This window comes from Thermobia domestica, chromosome 18 (genome assembly GCF_964235325.1).
Source record: "Thermobia domestica chromosome 18, izTheDome1.hap1.1, whole genome shotgun sequence".
Taxonomy (NCBI): domain Eukaryota; kingdom Metazoa; phylum Arthropoda; class Insecta; order Zygentoma; family Lepismatidae; genus Thermobia; species Thermobia domestica.
In genome coordinates, this window is record NC_137471.1 from 48,745,668 (window position 1) to 48,758,984 (window position 13,317).

Sequence of the window (13,317 nt, forward strand, 5' to 3'; positions counted from 1 at the left end):
TGAAGAAGATGAATGTCAATTTATTAACGAAGAAGATAAACGCCAACTTATTAATGAAGAAGGTGAATGCCAATTTATTGATGAAGAAGATGAATGCGAATTTTCAATGGGTCAATATTGTACGATCAAATGAAGTCTTACCTTGATGGTTCGGAGGGGTATACATCAAACCAAGTAAAATTTCTCGGAGAATGGTGCAAAGAGAGATTAGTAATAACAAAAGGATGCTTGGGTTATGAGCGAGAAACTGTTCCCACTTTCAAGAGTGAAAGAAAAATGTTACTTCATGAAACTTGCTACAGAAAGAGAGAAGTAAATGAGCACAGTGGAAGAGCCCGTATTGGTACAATTTCAGCAAAAATAACCAGAGAAGAGATAGATTCTAAAATAAGAAGCTCCGTCATGTAATACAAACCTGGAAACCAATATCTCAGATATAAATCTAACAGTTTATTACAAATTGTTTTAGAATGTAATTGCCTCAAAGGTTCTAAAAACAAATCTACTAAAAGAATCGATTACAATCAAAATATACTCATAACCAGAACAATTAGGCAGTCAGCCAGCTACGTCAATATGCCAAACATAATTAGGATGTTTAACTGTTCTTGTATAATAATTACCCATTGGTTTAGTGGTTTTATCCTTGTGTTTCTGAAATACATCACAAATATTTACATAATTCTTAATGTCAGAATACATTGATGGTCATGTAAAGCGCGAAGATACCTTATTTATGGTATTTTTAATTTCCATGTGACCTCCTGGTACCAAAGAATTATGGACATACTCTAGAATTGAATTTACTAATGAAGAAGGTACGACAGCTCTGAAATCTTATCCAGATTTACCTTTCGTTTGCTTCAATAAGATATTATTTTGCAATTTATAACCTCTTACCTTCTGTTTATTCTCTAGTTTGGTAATAATTTTCTTCAACTGAGGGTCTTTCCTTTGATGGTCTTTTAAGGGGATACTGAAATAAGGATACTTCCAAAAAATTACAAAAGACACATTTACACTTTTACCATGATCTTTAACAAGTTCTACTGTATCTTCATCTTTAGTGTAGAATTCTAAATGATTTCCAACACGGCTGAGAAAATCAGCGACAAAACGAGCAAGGCTTTCTAAGTGTTCCATATCGCCATTGACGTTTATGATTAGTTAGAAGCCAAGATAAGCTTTTACTATCGCTGTACACACCAATTGGATTACAGAAATAGTACTCAAAGCGTTCTATGCAAAGGGTTAAGGCTTTAAGTTCCAATTCATAAACATTCTTACTCCAATAAGTAGATGGAATAGCTTTCGAGAACATAGCAACTGGTCTTAGATTACCTTGTTCGTCATACTAAGAACTCCTGAAAATGACGTAAACTACTATCTGAATGGACAATAAAACTAGAATTCGTATCAGGAACCTTTAAAACTACGTGTTCACAAAATTCATCTTTTAATTTTTGCAGTGTTATATCATGATCTTTAGTCCACTTAAATATTCTCTTAGGAGAACGGAAATTCCTGTAATGGAGCATTTAATTCAGAGTAATTTCGGACAAATTTAGAATAAAAGGCAAAAATTAACAGATTTTATTAACAACTTTGCGATTTTTAGGTTTTGGTATATCCTGAATTGCCTTAATTCTTTCAGGGTCAATACTCATAGATCCCTTTTCAAATCGGAACCCTAAATACTTAATAGAATTTTGAAATAGAAAAGTTTTCTTAGGGAAAATAGTTATACCCCATTTTCTCAAACGAGAAAGAACTTCCTCTAACAATTTCTTATGACTCTCTATATCAGAGCTAAACAGGAGAATATCATAGAATTTCTCTAGATTTTTACCAATTAACCCATCAAGTACCTAACGCATCAAATTACTCAATACAAACGGACTATTCAAAAATCCATAGAACAGACGTTGTATTGATAGATTTTGTTTTTGTCACAAATGCCGTATAATGACGACCGTCTTTTGTCAAGGTCAATTGAAAAAAGGAGGATCTGAGATCAATTTTAGTAAATAAAGTATGATGAAAAATGCTAGATATATCATTCTCCATGTTAGAAGACGGAAAGTTATTACAAATAACTCGTTTGTTAATTTCTCTATACGCCACACCAAACGTTTACTATTATCTGAGTTTTTGACAAGAAAACAGGGAGATGTAAAAGAACGAAATTCTACCCTTTCTACTATATCATCATTTTCAAGTTGTTCAATAAATTGTTCTAACTCTTTCTGTTTAAACGTAGGAAGTTGGTATGGTTCTTGCCTAATTGGAGTCTTATCAGCAGAGCCCGGATGTTGTTGACCTAAAATTTTCTAAAAAGTGACCTATAAAATGACACTAAAATTCCTGTAAAATGACCCTAAAAATCACAAAAATTGACCTTAAAACTTGCGTTTTCTTAAACGTTTATTTCGTTAAACATTGACATTTTTTAAATATCCATTGGATTTTTAGTTAACATTTCTCACTCATGTTCAAAAAGTATTGTTTCACTTAGTTGCAGTCCATTGATCATTTATTTCTATTGATCAGTCCCTTGTACGGCATTGTAAGTATTGAAAGCGTCAATTCACTCCCGAGTTGAAGCTAGGAAGTACTCTTAAACAATAAAAGTTCGCAAGTGTAGACTACATGAAAATAATAGATAGAAACATGTTTAAAATCCTTGTACGCCTTCTAATCCATTTTTAGTTATTCACGTGATCACATCCTTTGTGGTCAACAACCCAAAATTATGTTTGGCCACCTACCAACCCCCACCTTTCGTTAACCAGCTACAGCTTAGTTTGCATTAGCTTGTTAAGAATGCAGTTTTTCCACACCAATACTCAGGAAGCAAGAAAAGAGATTATTCAACTTCGTCTTTTCCACATTCGTAAACCGTGTTCATTCAAAGATTTCCTTATGTAGAAGAAAAAGAATAAAAAGACCATAAGTGACCTAAAAGTTACCTTAAAATATTAAAAAAATGACCTGAAATTTCAAAATGGCAAAAAGTGACCAAAAGTTGGCCCTAAAAAACTATATTTTTAGAACCTAGAGTTGATGGATAACGTTTTAATTTGAACTTGCCTTGTGTTATGCGTAACAGAAAAAAGTTGACTTGTCAACAAGATCCGGGCCCTGCTTATCAGTTACTTCTATTTTATATTCAAAATTTTTAACACGACCAATTTTCTGAGTAATTACATGCTTATAATTTTCTAAAAGTTCATTATCATACATCTGTAAGCTAGAATCCAACTGTTAAAGTTCAGGAGAAACCTTATAATTACCTTGCATTTCTTCCCGGTTTATCCCTTCAGGATGAAGAACAGAATTATCATAATAAACCTCCAACTCCGGGTCTGGTTCATTAGGAACAACTCCCTTGGACGTGTCTGCATCAGTTTCCGGAAAACAAGGCTGCTTCCACGATCCTCTCCCCTAGAAGTAAACAGGGAAGAGCGAGAAGTTTCCGTAGACAACTGAGAGGCATCCTGTATAGGAACGCTAAACTTTCTATTTTGCACCCTTTATACGTTATTAGGTATGTCAATGATAGCACAGTATTCGGTGTGAAAACAGTTTCGGAAAAGAATATCAGTCATCAAAGTCAATAATATAAAACTGTTCAGAAAACTGCTGACGTCCCATTCGAAAATAAATACGCACTCTCTGGTTTACAAAAATTTGCGTGTTTCCAAGACCCGTGGTTTGTAAATTCACATTCTCCACTTTCAAACGACACATATTGCGTAAATGTTAAAAATAACGCTGACTAATATAATTATTACTACTACCGGTATCTATTAAGCAAGGTACAGCTATACCTTTAATATAAATCAATACAGAAATTAAATTCTTTAACAATTTTCCATGTGATAGAGACATACTGGTTTCCATGTCAGAGGTAGGTGAAAGTGTTAACTAATAAAAATAATTTCAAACGGTTAAGCCATTTTTTGTTCTGATAGACGACGTCTTTTTCTATGTAGATAGATACAGATTAATAGCATTATTACTGTCTCATTATTTATTTCATTTTTACCGTATACTTTTCTCAACGTTTAAGCCCTTTAGGCTAAAGAAGACGGGTGATTCATGCAAATAATTTCTAGTTCAAGTAAAATTTTAATGGACCCTTAACGGAAATTGAACCCGTGACTATAAGACCCACCAAGGAACGCGCTAGACATTAGATATTAAAATAAAACTGACATACCGAACGTTCCTCAGTACCGAAACTGACGTACCGAACTGATTGTTTATTTGTAATTGTTTTACTCGGTTTGTAGTTTTAAGAATACCTCTTTAACAACAGGGGCACGAACACAGAATTATCACAGATAGTTAAACACACAAGCCTCTCCCAGCGGGAATAAAACCCGGTACCCCGTACACCAAAGGCACACGTGCTAACCACTGGACTATCTGTGTAGGGTAAGCAAAGGAGCAGAAATAAATATATATTGTACATTCCGACGAAACGCAAACGTCCCAATGAAAGCAATATTAAAGGAAAAATGGAAAAACTTGAGTGAGCTCTTGAAAGAGCTCGAAGGTCACCTGGGTATGAAGACAAATCTTTATTCAGGTATTAATATCTCGTATAATCGCCGTTAGCTTCGATGACGCATCTTAATCTTCTTGGTAATGAGTTAACCAAGCTAGCGACATATTGATGGCCTTGTGCTCCCAAAGTGCGTCAGCTGTCCTTGGTGGGGGATCAAGCCAATTTTCGTGTAGAGTTCTTGTAACTTCCGCCCATATATTTTCCATTGGGTTCAAGTCAGATCCTCTTGGAACCCAGTCGACTAGCTCAACATTGGGTTCCTCTTGAAACCAGGCTTGAACTAGATGGGAATCATGTATTGAGCTATGATCTTGTTGAACTTCTACAATGCCGTCTTCAAATACATTTCTCGCAGCGGTGAGCAAGCCATACTGCGCAATATCTGGCTGTTCAATCGTCCTTCTATACGGTGTAATTTACCAACTGTATCCTTACACAGCCATCCTCAGCCTTACACAGCCAGTGAATAGTAACATGCCCCATTCGATGCGTTCTGTGCATGTACTGTGGATCGTAACGTTTTCCTGTTGGTCTATACACAAGTCGAGGACCATCATTTGCTAAAGAGAATATCTTCGTCTGTGAAGATTACATGATCCTAGTTACGACCAATATTTGCCTCAGCAAATGCTAGTCGATCAACTTTATAACTATCCGTCAATTGCTCCTTACGCGCAGCTCGATATGCCTGAAGCTCTGCATCTTTAAGGCGTCACCGAGCGGTGAGGAAGAAGCCATGAAAACGAGACGCTATCACTAACTGCCGGGATGACATGAAAGGATTGGGATGGCTTACATCAACTAGGGCCTGATCTTGTTGTGGGGTTGAAACCCTTTGAAGGCCAGTGTCAGGTTTTCTAGACACGTTGCCTGTTTCTGAGTATTTCTTCCATCAAGTATATGCAGGAGAACAGGGAACACCAAGACGATCGCTAGCTTGTCTCACACTCATACCACCGTATTCAACAAGAGCAGTAAGCTGCTCGCGAACATTCTGACCGCGATGAGCCATGACTAATGAATGAATTGCAGCTGTTTGGCTGTAGGTGATTTCGTTATTCGTAGGCTTAAGTGGAGAAACTCGTCTGCTGCGACAAGGCATAGGTCATGTTTTCGTAGTTCAGCATTTTTCACGAAAAAAAGTGTTACAGAGTTGTGTGATACACAACACACACACACACACATATATATATATATATATATATATATATATATATATATATATATATATATATGTGTGTGTGTGTGTGTGTGTGTGTGTGTGTTGTGTATCCAGAATACATAGGGAACGAACGAAAATATGTCTTAGCACTCTTTATAGATATTGAAGGAGCTTTTGACAATCTTTGGTTTCCCTCTCTTCTAGAAAATATCAGAAAATTAAATTTGCCTAAATACATAATAAACTTAATAAGAAATTACTTATTAAACAGGAAAATCATAATACCGAACGAAGAAGGAGACATAGAAATTGAGACCGAGAAAGGTTGTCCACAAGGTTCTATCCTGGGACCAACTTTATGGGACATTGAGCTACAACCATGCTTGGAAGTATTAAACAAGATGCAGGAAGTGGACATAGTTGTTGCATTTGCCGACGATATTGCAATAACAGCAAGTGGAAATAGCAGAAGAGAATTAGAAATTAAAACTGCAAAAATAATAGAACAATTAGACAAGTGGAGCAAAGATAGTAAACTAAAACTATCAACGAGCAAAACTAAATACCTAATTTTTGGAACAAAGTTACAACGAAACCCAATAATAAAGCTAAATAATATAAACATAAAAAGAGAACAAAAGATAAGATATCTGGGAATAATATTAGATGAAAAACTAAATTTTGATGCACATTTTAAATATATAACAACTAGAGGGAACAGCATAGCAAATAAATTAATTACGATAGCTAGAAACAATTACAAACTACCATTGAAAATAATAAATTTGTACCAAGAAACCATTTTAGCAGCTGCAATAACATATGCATCAAGTGTTTGGATTGGGAGAACATTAGAAAATAAAACATATAAGAATAGATTAAATAGACCACAAAGAAACATACTCATAAGATTAAGTGGAGCTTTTTCATCAACATCACATAGCTCATTAAATATAATATTAGGAGTAAAACCTATGAATATTGTAGCTCTGCAGAGGGCAGCGAACTATTGGTTAAGAAAAGGAAATCGACAAAATCAGGAATACATTTGATAAAGAACTAAATACCGAAAAAGAAATTGAAGATCATATTATAGCAATTTGGAATGAAGATTGGCAACGGTATGAAGGAGCTCACAGAGTACATCAGATATTTCCAAACATAAAAGATAGACTACAAATAAAACATTTAAATCCCACTTACGGAATAATTCATTTCCTAACAGGACATGGACCGTATGAAGATTACTTGTATAAAATAAAATCCAAACGAACACCAAGCTGTGAATGTGGAGAAATTGGCACACCAGAACACCACATTATGTGGTGCCCAACAATGGAAGATGACGTGATACTAAGAAGGGATATTCGAAACAAGACTTTACAAGAAATATTAACTAGTAAGGAAGATTGTGAGAAATTGAAAAAAATAACTAATGAATACTCAGATATAAGAAGAAATATGTACAGAAGAAATTTAAACAATGGAGAGAATTAAAGTGATGAATGAAAGAAAATGAACGAATGTGAGACTTGTTCCTGGACCGGAGAAAAGACTCCAGGAGAGGAAACACAGGAAATCCGTGTCTCCCACCGGGAACAAATTGAATGAATGTATGCACCTCCAGCCAAGGGACTGGAAGAGGAATTCCGGTGCAAGAGTGTGTGAAGAAGAGTGAGTGAAGTGGAGAGTGGTGGTGGGTTCACGGGAGGGAATAAGGTAATGGCAAGAAAGGACAAAATGGAAAACACCGCATTTACCGTTTCGGGCGCCAGGTGAAGTTGGTGAGGATAGCACTGGGATACAACGGACCGGGGTCCACACTAAGTGCTCCGAGTGGACCCCTGACCCAGTCTATAAGAACCAGCCAAGATACCAAGGAACACAAAATGAACGGTTAAAAGAAATAAATAAATAATGAATACAGTATTAGAGTTAAATGAAAAGATAAATTTTTAGTATGTGAAAGAGAGAAAGTAGACAATAAATGGAAAACCAACAGGCTGAAAAACTAAAAGCTTAAGTAAAGCCAGAAATTCGTGTGGTGCAAGGTGAAGTTAAATATATATATATATATATACGAGTATATATAAATAGAAAGTGATATAGGTGAAAAATAAGTGTCAGTGATTATTAGTGTGTGACAGCAAAAGCATACAGTGTAGTGTAGTGTTAAGAATATTAGTTTTGGTGCACAAGTGTTAGTGTGGAAACACAGGTGAAAACCATTAGTGCAGTGAAAGAAATAGGTGAATACCAAAGAAATATATTTAATATATATATATATATATATATATATATATATATATATATATATATATATATATATATATATATATATATATGTATATATGTGTGTATGTGTGTATATATGTATATGTGTATGTATATATATATATATATATATATATATATATATATATATATATATAAACATGTGGGTGAAAAAACCTAATCATACAGGGAAAACCTGCAAGAAACAAGAAGAAGCCTAAGGTAAAAAGAAGAAGCAGCCAATAGGTAAAAACATAAATACGCAGAGAACACAGATACCAAACACACACACAGAAATACACAAAAAACAAGCAATCTAGATTCAAACTTATTTGTTAAATTCTTAGTTTTTTTTTTGTTTGTTTTTCGTTTTTGTAAATTTTCCCTTCTTTTGGTCTCTTTTCCTTCCCTATCCTTTCCCTCCCAAATTTTCCTATTTTTTTCTTTTTTCACTTATGGAAATAAAGAAAAAAACAAAACCACTATAGAAATCATTCGCAATGATGATAACTCGTCGGTTTTCGAATGCTCTAGGTAACCGACTAAGAGTAACGCGACTGAGCGAATGTAAAAAAAAATAATAATTATAATAGGGAACATGTCCTATCAGTGGCAAACTGTAAATACATCAATAAATTATAGTATAGATCAAACGAGAAATATAATAATAATGCAATAAGTTAATGCCAATCATTATCTCAATTACAGCAATTGTCCCTAAAAGTATTCTGACACAACTTGAAGAGATAATCGCAAAACATCTTAAAACGAAATATATATATAAACACTTCGCTTTAGCCCTGATTCGTTTTACGTATCTTAAAATCACTACGTCATTATAATAAATATACCAACTATTAATCACTAACCATAAATTGTATCCAGATATCGTCGATTTATTCTTCTGTTTTATACGTACATTAAATATCAACAGCAACCATAGCTTTTGTACATATCTTCCAATTTCGTGCGTATCCCTCAGTAATGAGCTTTCCCATAGCAACTAATAGTCTCGACAATAACAACATGTTCTATCAATAATAAACTAATAATCTTACTCATGACAACATGTCCTGTCAATAACAGCGTTCTTTCTTTTAATTATATCTAAGCTATATGCTTAATTATTGCGCCTCTGATCAATGTTGATAATATAGGTACAGATTAATTATAATAGGGATATATCGCTGTAAATGTCGCCCAGAACGGGAATTCCGTAACAGTATTACAGTGAAGGAAAGAACCCTGTATATTTTCAAAACACTCACTTTTTGAATAGCCCTCGTACTAATTATTATTACATCAATCCTCGTATTAATTATTATTATTACATCAATATAAATATTTTTCTTTTCTCTTCTTTCTCCATATATATATATATCAATTCATTTATAACAACATTTTTCTTTTATTACTAATTACATATCATAAAACGTCGATTCATTACAAATATCATTTATGGGTCTATTCAAAATTATAAGTAACTGATGACTTACACAGAGTTAGTAGTTAATTGTTCCTCTTTTACATTGAGCGATAACATTCATATACAAACAACATTATTTACAATTAAGATTGCCACCATATCACACGTCAACAACAAGATCAGAAGGTAATAATTACATTTAAAAGCTTCAATTTAAGTTCACTGTCATGGATTTCAAGTTAACACAATCAAATCTCTTTTGAACATGTAAAGTAAAATAAAGGTAAACATAACACTCAAAGTTAATACAAAGATAAAATAAATTAATCACATCATAACATGTTGCTCAAATATAAAGTCCAAATGAAGTATTCATAACACAACTCGTAACATCTGAGAGAATAAATTAAGAATTGTTATCCAAATTTAATTTAGTTAACATATCAGGGTTGAAATTTTAACCAGCTTTAGCCGCTTACCTGCTCCAGCTTTTCATATCTAAATTATATTTATCATCAATATTATTCACAAATAAATTAATAGACGAATTTTGCGTCGAATAACCGTGGGAACCTTCGGCTGGTATGGGATTAACCCCAACCATATCAGCGGGTTTTAGTTTAAATTATGATTAATAAACGAGTCAATTAAAGTACATTGAACACCACAATCTTGGTTATTTTCTCTTGATCCATTTCCTGTTTCATTTATTACTTCGGTCCTATTCCGACAGTTCCTGCCATCTCGAGATCTCCAATTGCATCTGTTTTGAGTTACACCGGTATGCATGACATTGTTACTGTAATTGCGTCTTCCACGAAAGTTTCTCCCGTTCGTCCAACTGTTCCTCGGATTATTATAATTCGTTCCATTTCTACCGCTAGAATTGAATCTTCCATTGGCTCCAGTTCCAGTACGTATAACAGATCTCTCACTAACTCCAATGCCAGTATTGTCACGTGATCTCTCATCGCTGCGAAGATTTTCGGTATTTTCATTAGTTATATTCAAGTTTCTGACGGCAATCGGATTCGATGGATTACGATTACTCCCATTAGGATTCGGGAATTGATTCTCAAAGTTTTGAACTAAAATTATGAGATGATTGAAGTTTACGCATTGAGCTGACAACAGAATTTGTTGTAATTTATACGGCAATAAAATGCGTACGGAAGCGATTATTCTGGATTCGGGCTGAAACGGATTGACGAGTTTAAGTTCATTATATGCATTGATTGTAAAATCCGTAAGAGATTTATCGACCCGAGGTGAATAGTGTCGAGTTCGCACCATCGCATCACGGTTAGCTAACAAGAAATCATTTTCGTAATTAGCCAACAAGGCCCGTTTAAATTCTTCGTAGGATTTTATATGGTCGCGAATAGCCTTAAACCACAAGGAACAAGGAGGAAGTAACAGATGTGGTAACAACTTCATAAATTTAGATTGATCTACACCCATAATTTCACACTCTGCTTCAAATTTTTCTAAAAACGAGCTTGCGGTTTCGTCACACTTACCGCTGAATTTAGTCATGGCCTTAATTTCACTGACCTTAACATTTATTTTGCTATAGTTATGTTTTTGTTGGCGTTGATAATGGTCTGGAACCCTTTCGCACTTATTTATCTCCTTTCTCCTTTTGCGATCTGGACTTTGGAATCGCCTTCTGTGGTTTTCCACAACTAAACCATCATCAGTAGAACTCTTAGAAGAAGATATCCCGTCAGTTTCTATTAATGGAGTTCTCGGGCAGTGATGCAATGCTTCCTGTTGAAGATGCAATGTTTCCTGTTGATGATGCAATGTTTCCTGTTGATTGGGGGTACCCAAAGCCTCCTTATACATAGGATTATTGTAGTCACATTCCCTCTCTTGTAACGATCTGATTTCCTCTTGTATGTTGGATATCAGTATGCTATGTGAATTGACCTGGGCTGTAATATTCGCTATCTGACTTTTTTGTTGGGCTGTCGTCGATTCCATGGTTTCAACGACTTTCTTTATCGACTCGGTTTCTAGAGTTAGTTGATCCTGTCTATCTTGCCATTTGTTACTAAATTGTTGAAACCTGGTATCAACTTCTCGTGTCATATCATTTGTAATTTTGATGGTAACTTCATCAGCTAATACTTGCAAATTTTCTTTCAAATTGTGTTGCAAGCGGTCAAAATTCTCTTGCACACCTTGTACTTTATCTGCAAGTGATTTATGCTGCACTAGTATCTGTTCTAGCTTTTCATCGTTCAGTTTTTGTTGTTGATCAAATTTCTGTTCTAACTTTTTATCTAGCTTTTCATCTAGCTTTTCATCGTACAATTTTTGTTGTTGATCAAATTTCTGTTCTAGCTTTTCATCATTCAGTTTTTGTTGTTGATCAAATTTCTGTTCTAACTTTTTATCTAGTAGTTGACTAAACATATCAATAAGATTAGAATAGGAATGTTCAGACACAGTTACGGCATTTCCAGATATGGTTTCATTTGAAATACTGGGTACTTCTTCAATCTCGGAATCCTGCATATTGCTAATTCTTTGGATTCTCTTCCCACTTCTTAAAGTAGTGAAACTCATAAAATACGTATACACATAAACTCAGTTCTTACTATTCTTCGGAACTAAATAGTATAGTATAGTCCCGTGTCTTCGGCACCAGATAAAACGAAATATATATATATAAACACTTCGCTTTAGCCCTGATTCGTTTTACGTATCTTAAAATCACTACGTCATTATAATAAATATACCAACTATTAATCACTAACCATAAATTGTATCCAGATATCGTCGATTTATTCTTCTGTTTTATACGTACATTAAATATCAACAGCAACCATAGCTTTTGTACATATCTTCCAATTTCGTGCGTATCCCTCAGTAATGAGCTTTCCCATAGCAACTAATAGTCTCGACAATAACAACATGTTCTATCAATAATAAACTAATAATCTTACTCATGACAACATGTCCTGTCAATAACAGCGTTCTTTCTTTTAATTATATCTAAGCTATATGCTTAATTATTGCGCCTCTGATCAATGTTGATAATATAGGTACAGATTAATTATAATAGGGATATATCGCTGTAATCTCCTAACAAATCTAAAGAAAAAAAAATTAGTAATATTAGACACCTGTCAAATGGTCAGGAAGTTCTTTGGAGAAAAGCTCTTTAATCTGCAGTTGTCAGAGACGGGAGTCATATAATTAAGTTGAAACCGGTTAAAAACGAGATCAGCAATAATAATAATAATAATAATAATAATAATAATAATAATAATAATAATAATATATAATATATAATATAATATAATATAATATAATATAATATAATATAATATAATATAATATAATATAATATAATATAATATAAGTATTTCATAAATATTGAAATGAAATGTTTTTGACATACACATAAAAAATTACATCTCGCCCATTTAGCACTATGATTATTTTGTCACTCACAATTATTAATATTCATGTAGTTCTTATATTTTAAAATCAATTGACAGAGCTCTGATTGCTTTCTTAAGAAATATATATTTGGTTTTATCGACCCTACGCAGTGGCGATGATCGTGCGTCGTTTCGATCTATGCCGTTTCGGTCCTGTGCTGTGTCGATCCTGTGCCGTTTCGGTCCTATGCCATTTCAGTCGTACGCCGTGTCAGCTCTATGCCGTTTCGATTGTATGTATTCTATGCATATAACTTACACAGGCATAGGGTCGACAGGAGTTTATAATTTGTAACAGCAAATATTAAACAGATAATAAAAATATTATTTTTAGGCACGTGATTAAAAGTTAAATTATTTCAGAGCAGCGGCGTAAGAGCAAGACGGCACAGGACCGAAACGGCATAGGATCGACACGGCATAGGAC

The 13,317-nt window shown here is 34.1% G+C and overlaps 1 protein-coding gene across 3 annotated transcripts in view; it reads right to left on the reverse strand.

Annotated features, from left to right (window-relative positions):
* The window catches only part of LOC145675822 (uncharacterized), a 526,764-nt gene that overhangs the window by 394,090 nt on the left and 119,357 nt on the right, over nucleotides 1–13,317 (reverse strand). The window contains exon 1 of one of the 3 annotated variants that reach the window (XR_014129221.1): nucleotides 3,294–3,720. The exons of 1 other annotated variant lie outside the window; for it this stretch is intronic. The gene's annotated coding sequence lies outside the window, so the exon portion shown is untranslated. Of the gene's footprint in view, nucleotides 1–3,293; nucleotides 3,721–13,317 lie in introns of those variants that run through there. One more of the 3 variants, XM_081746548.1, reaches the window with a different exon arrangement.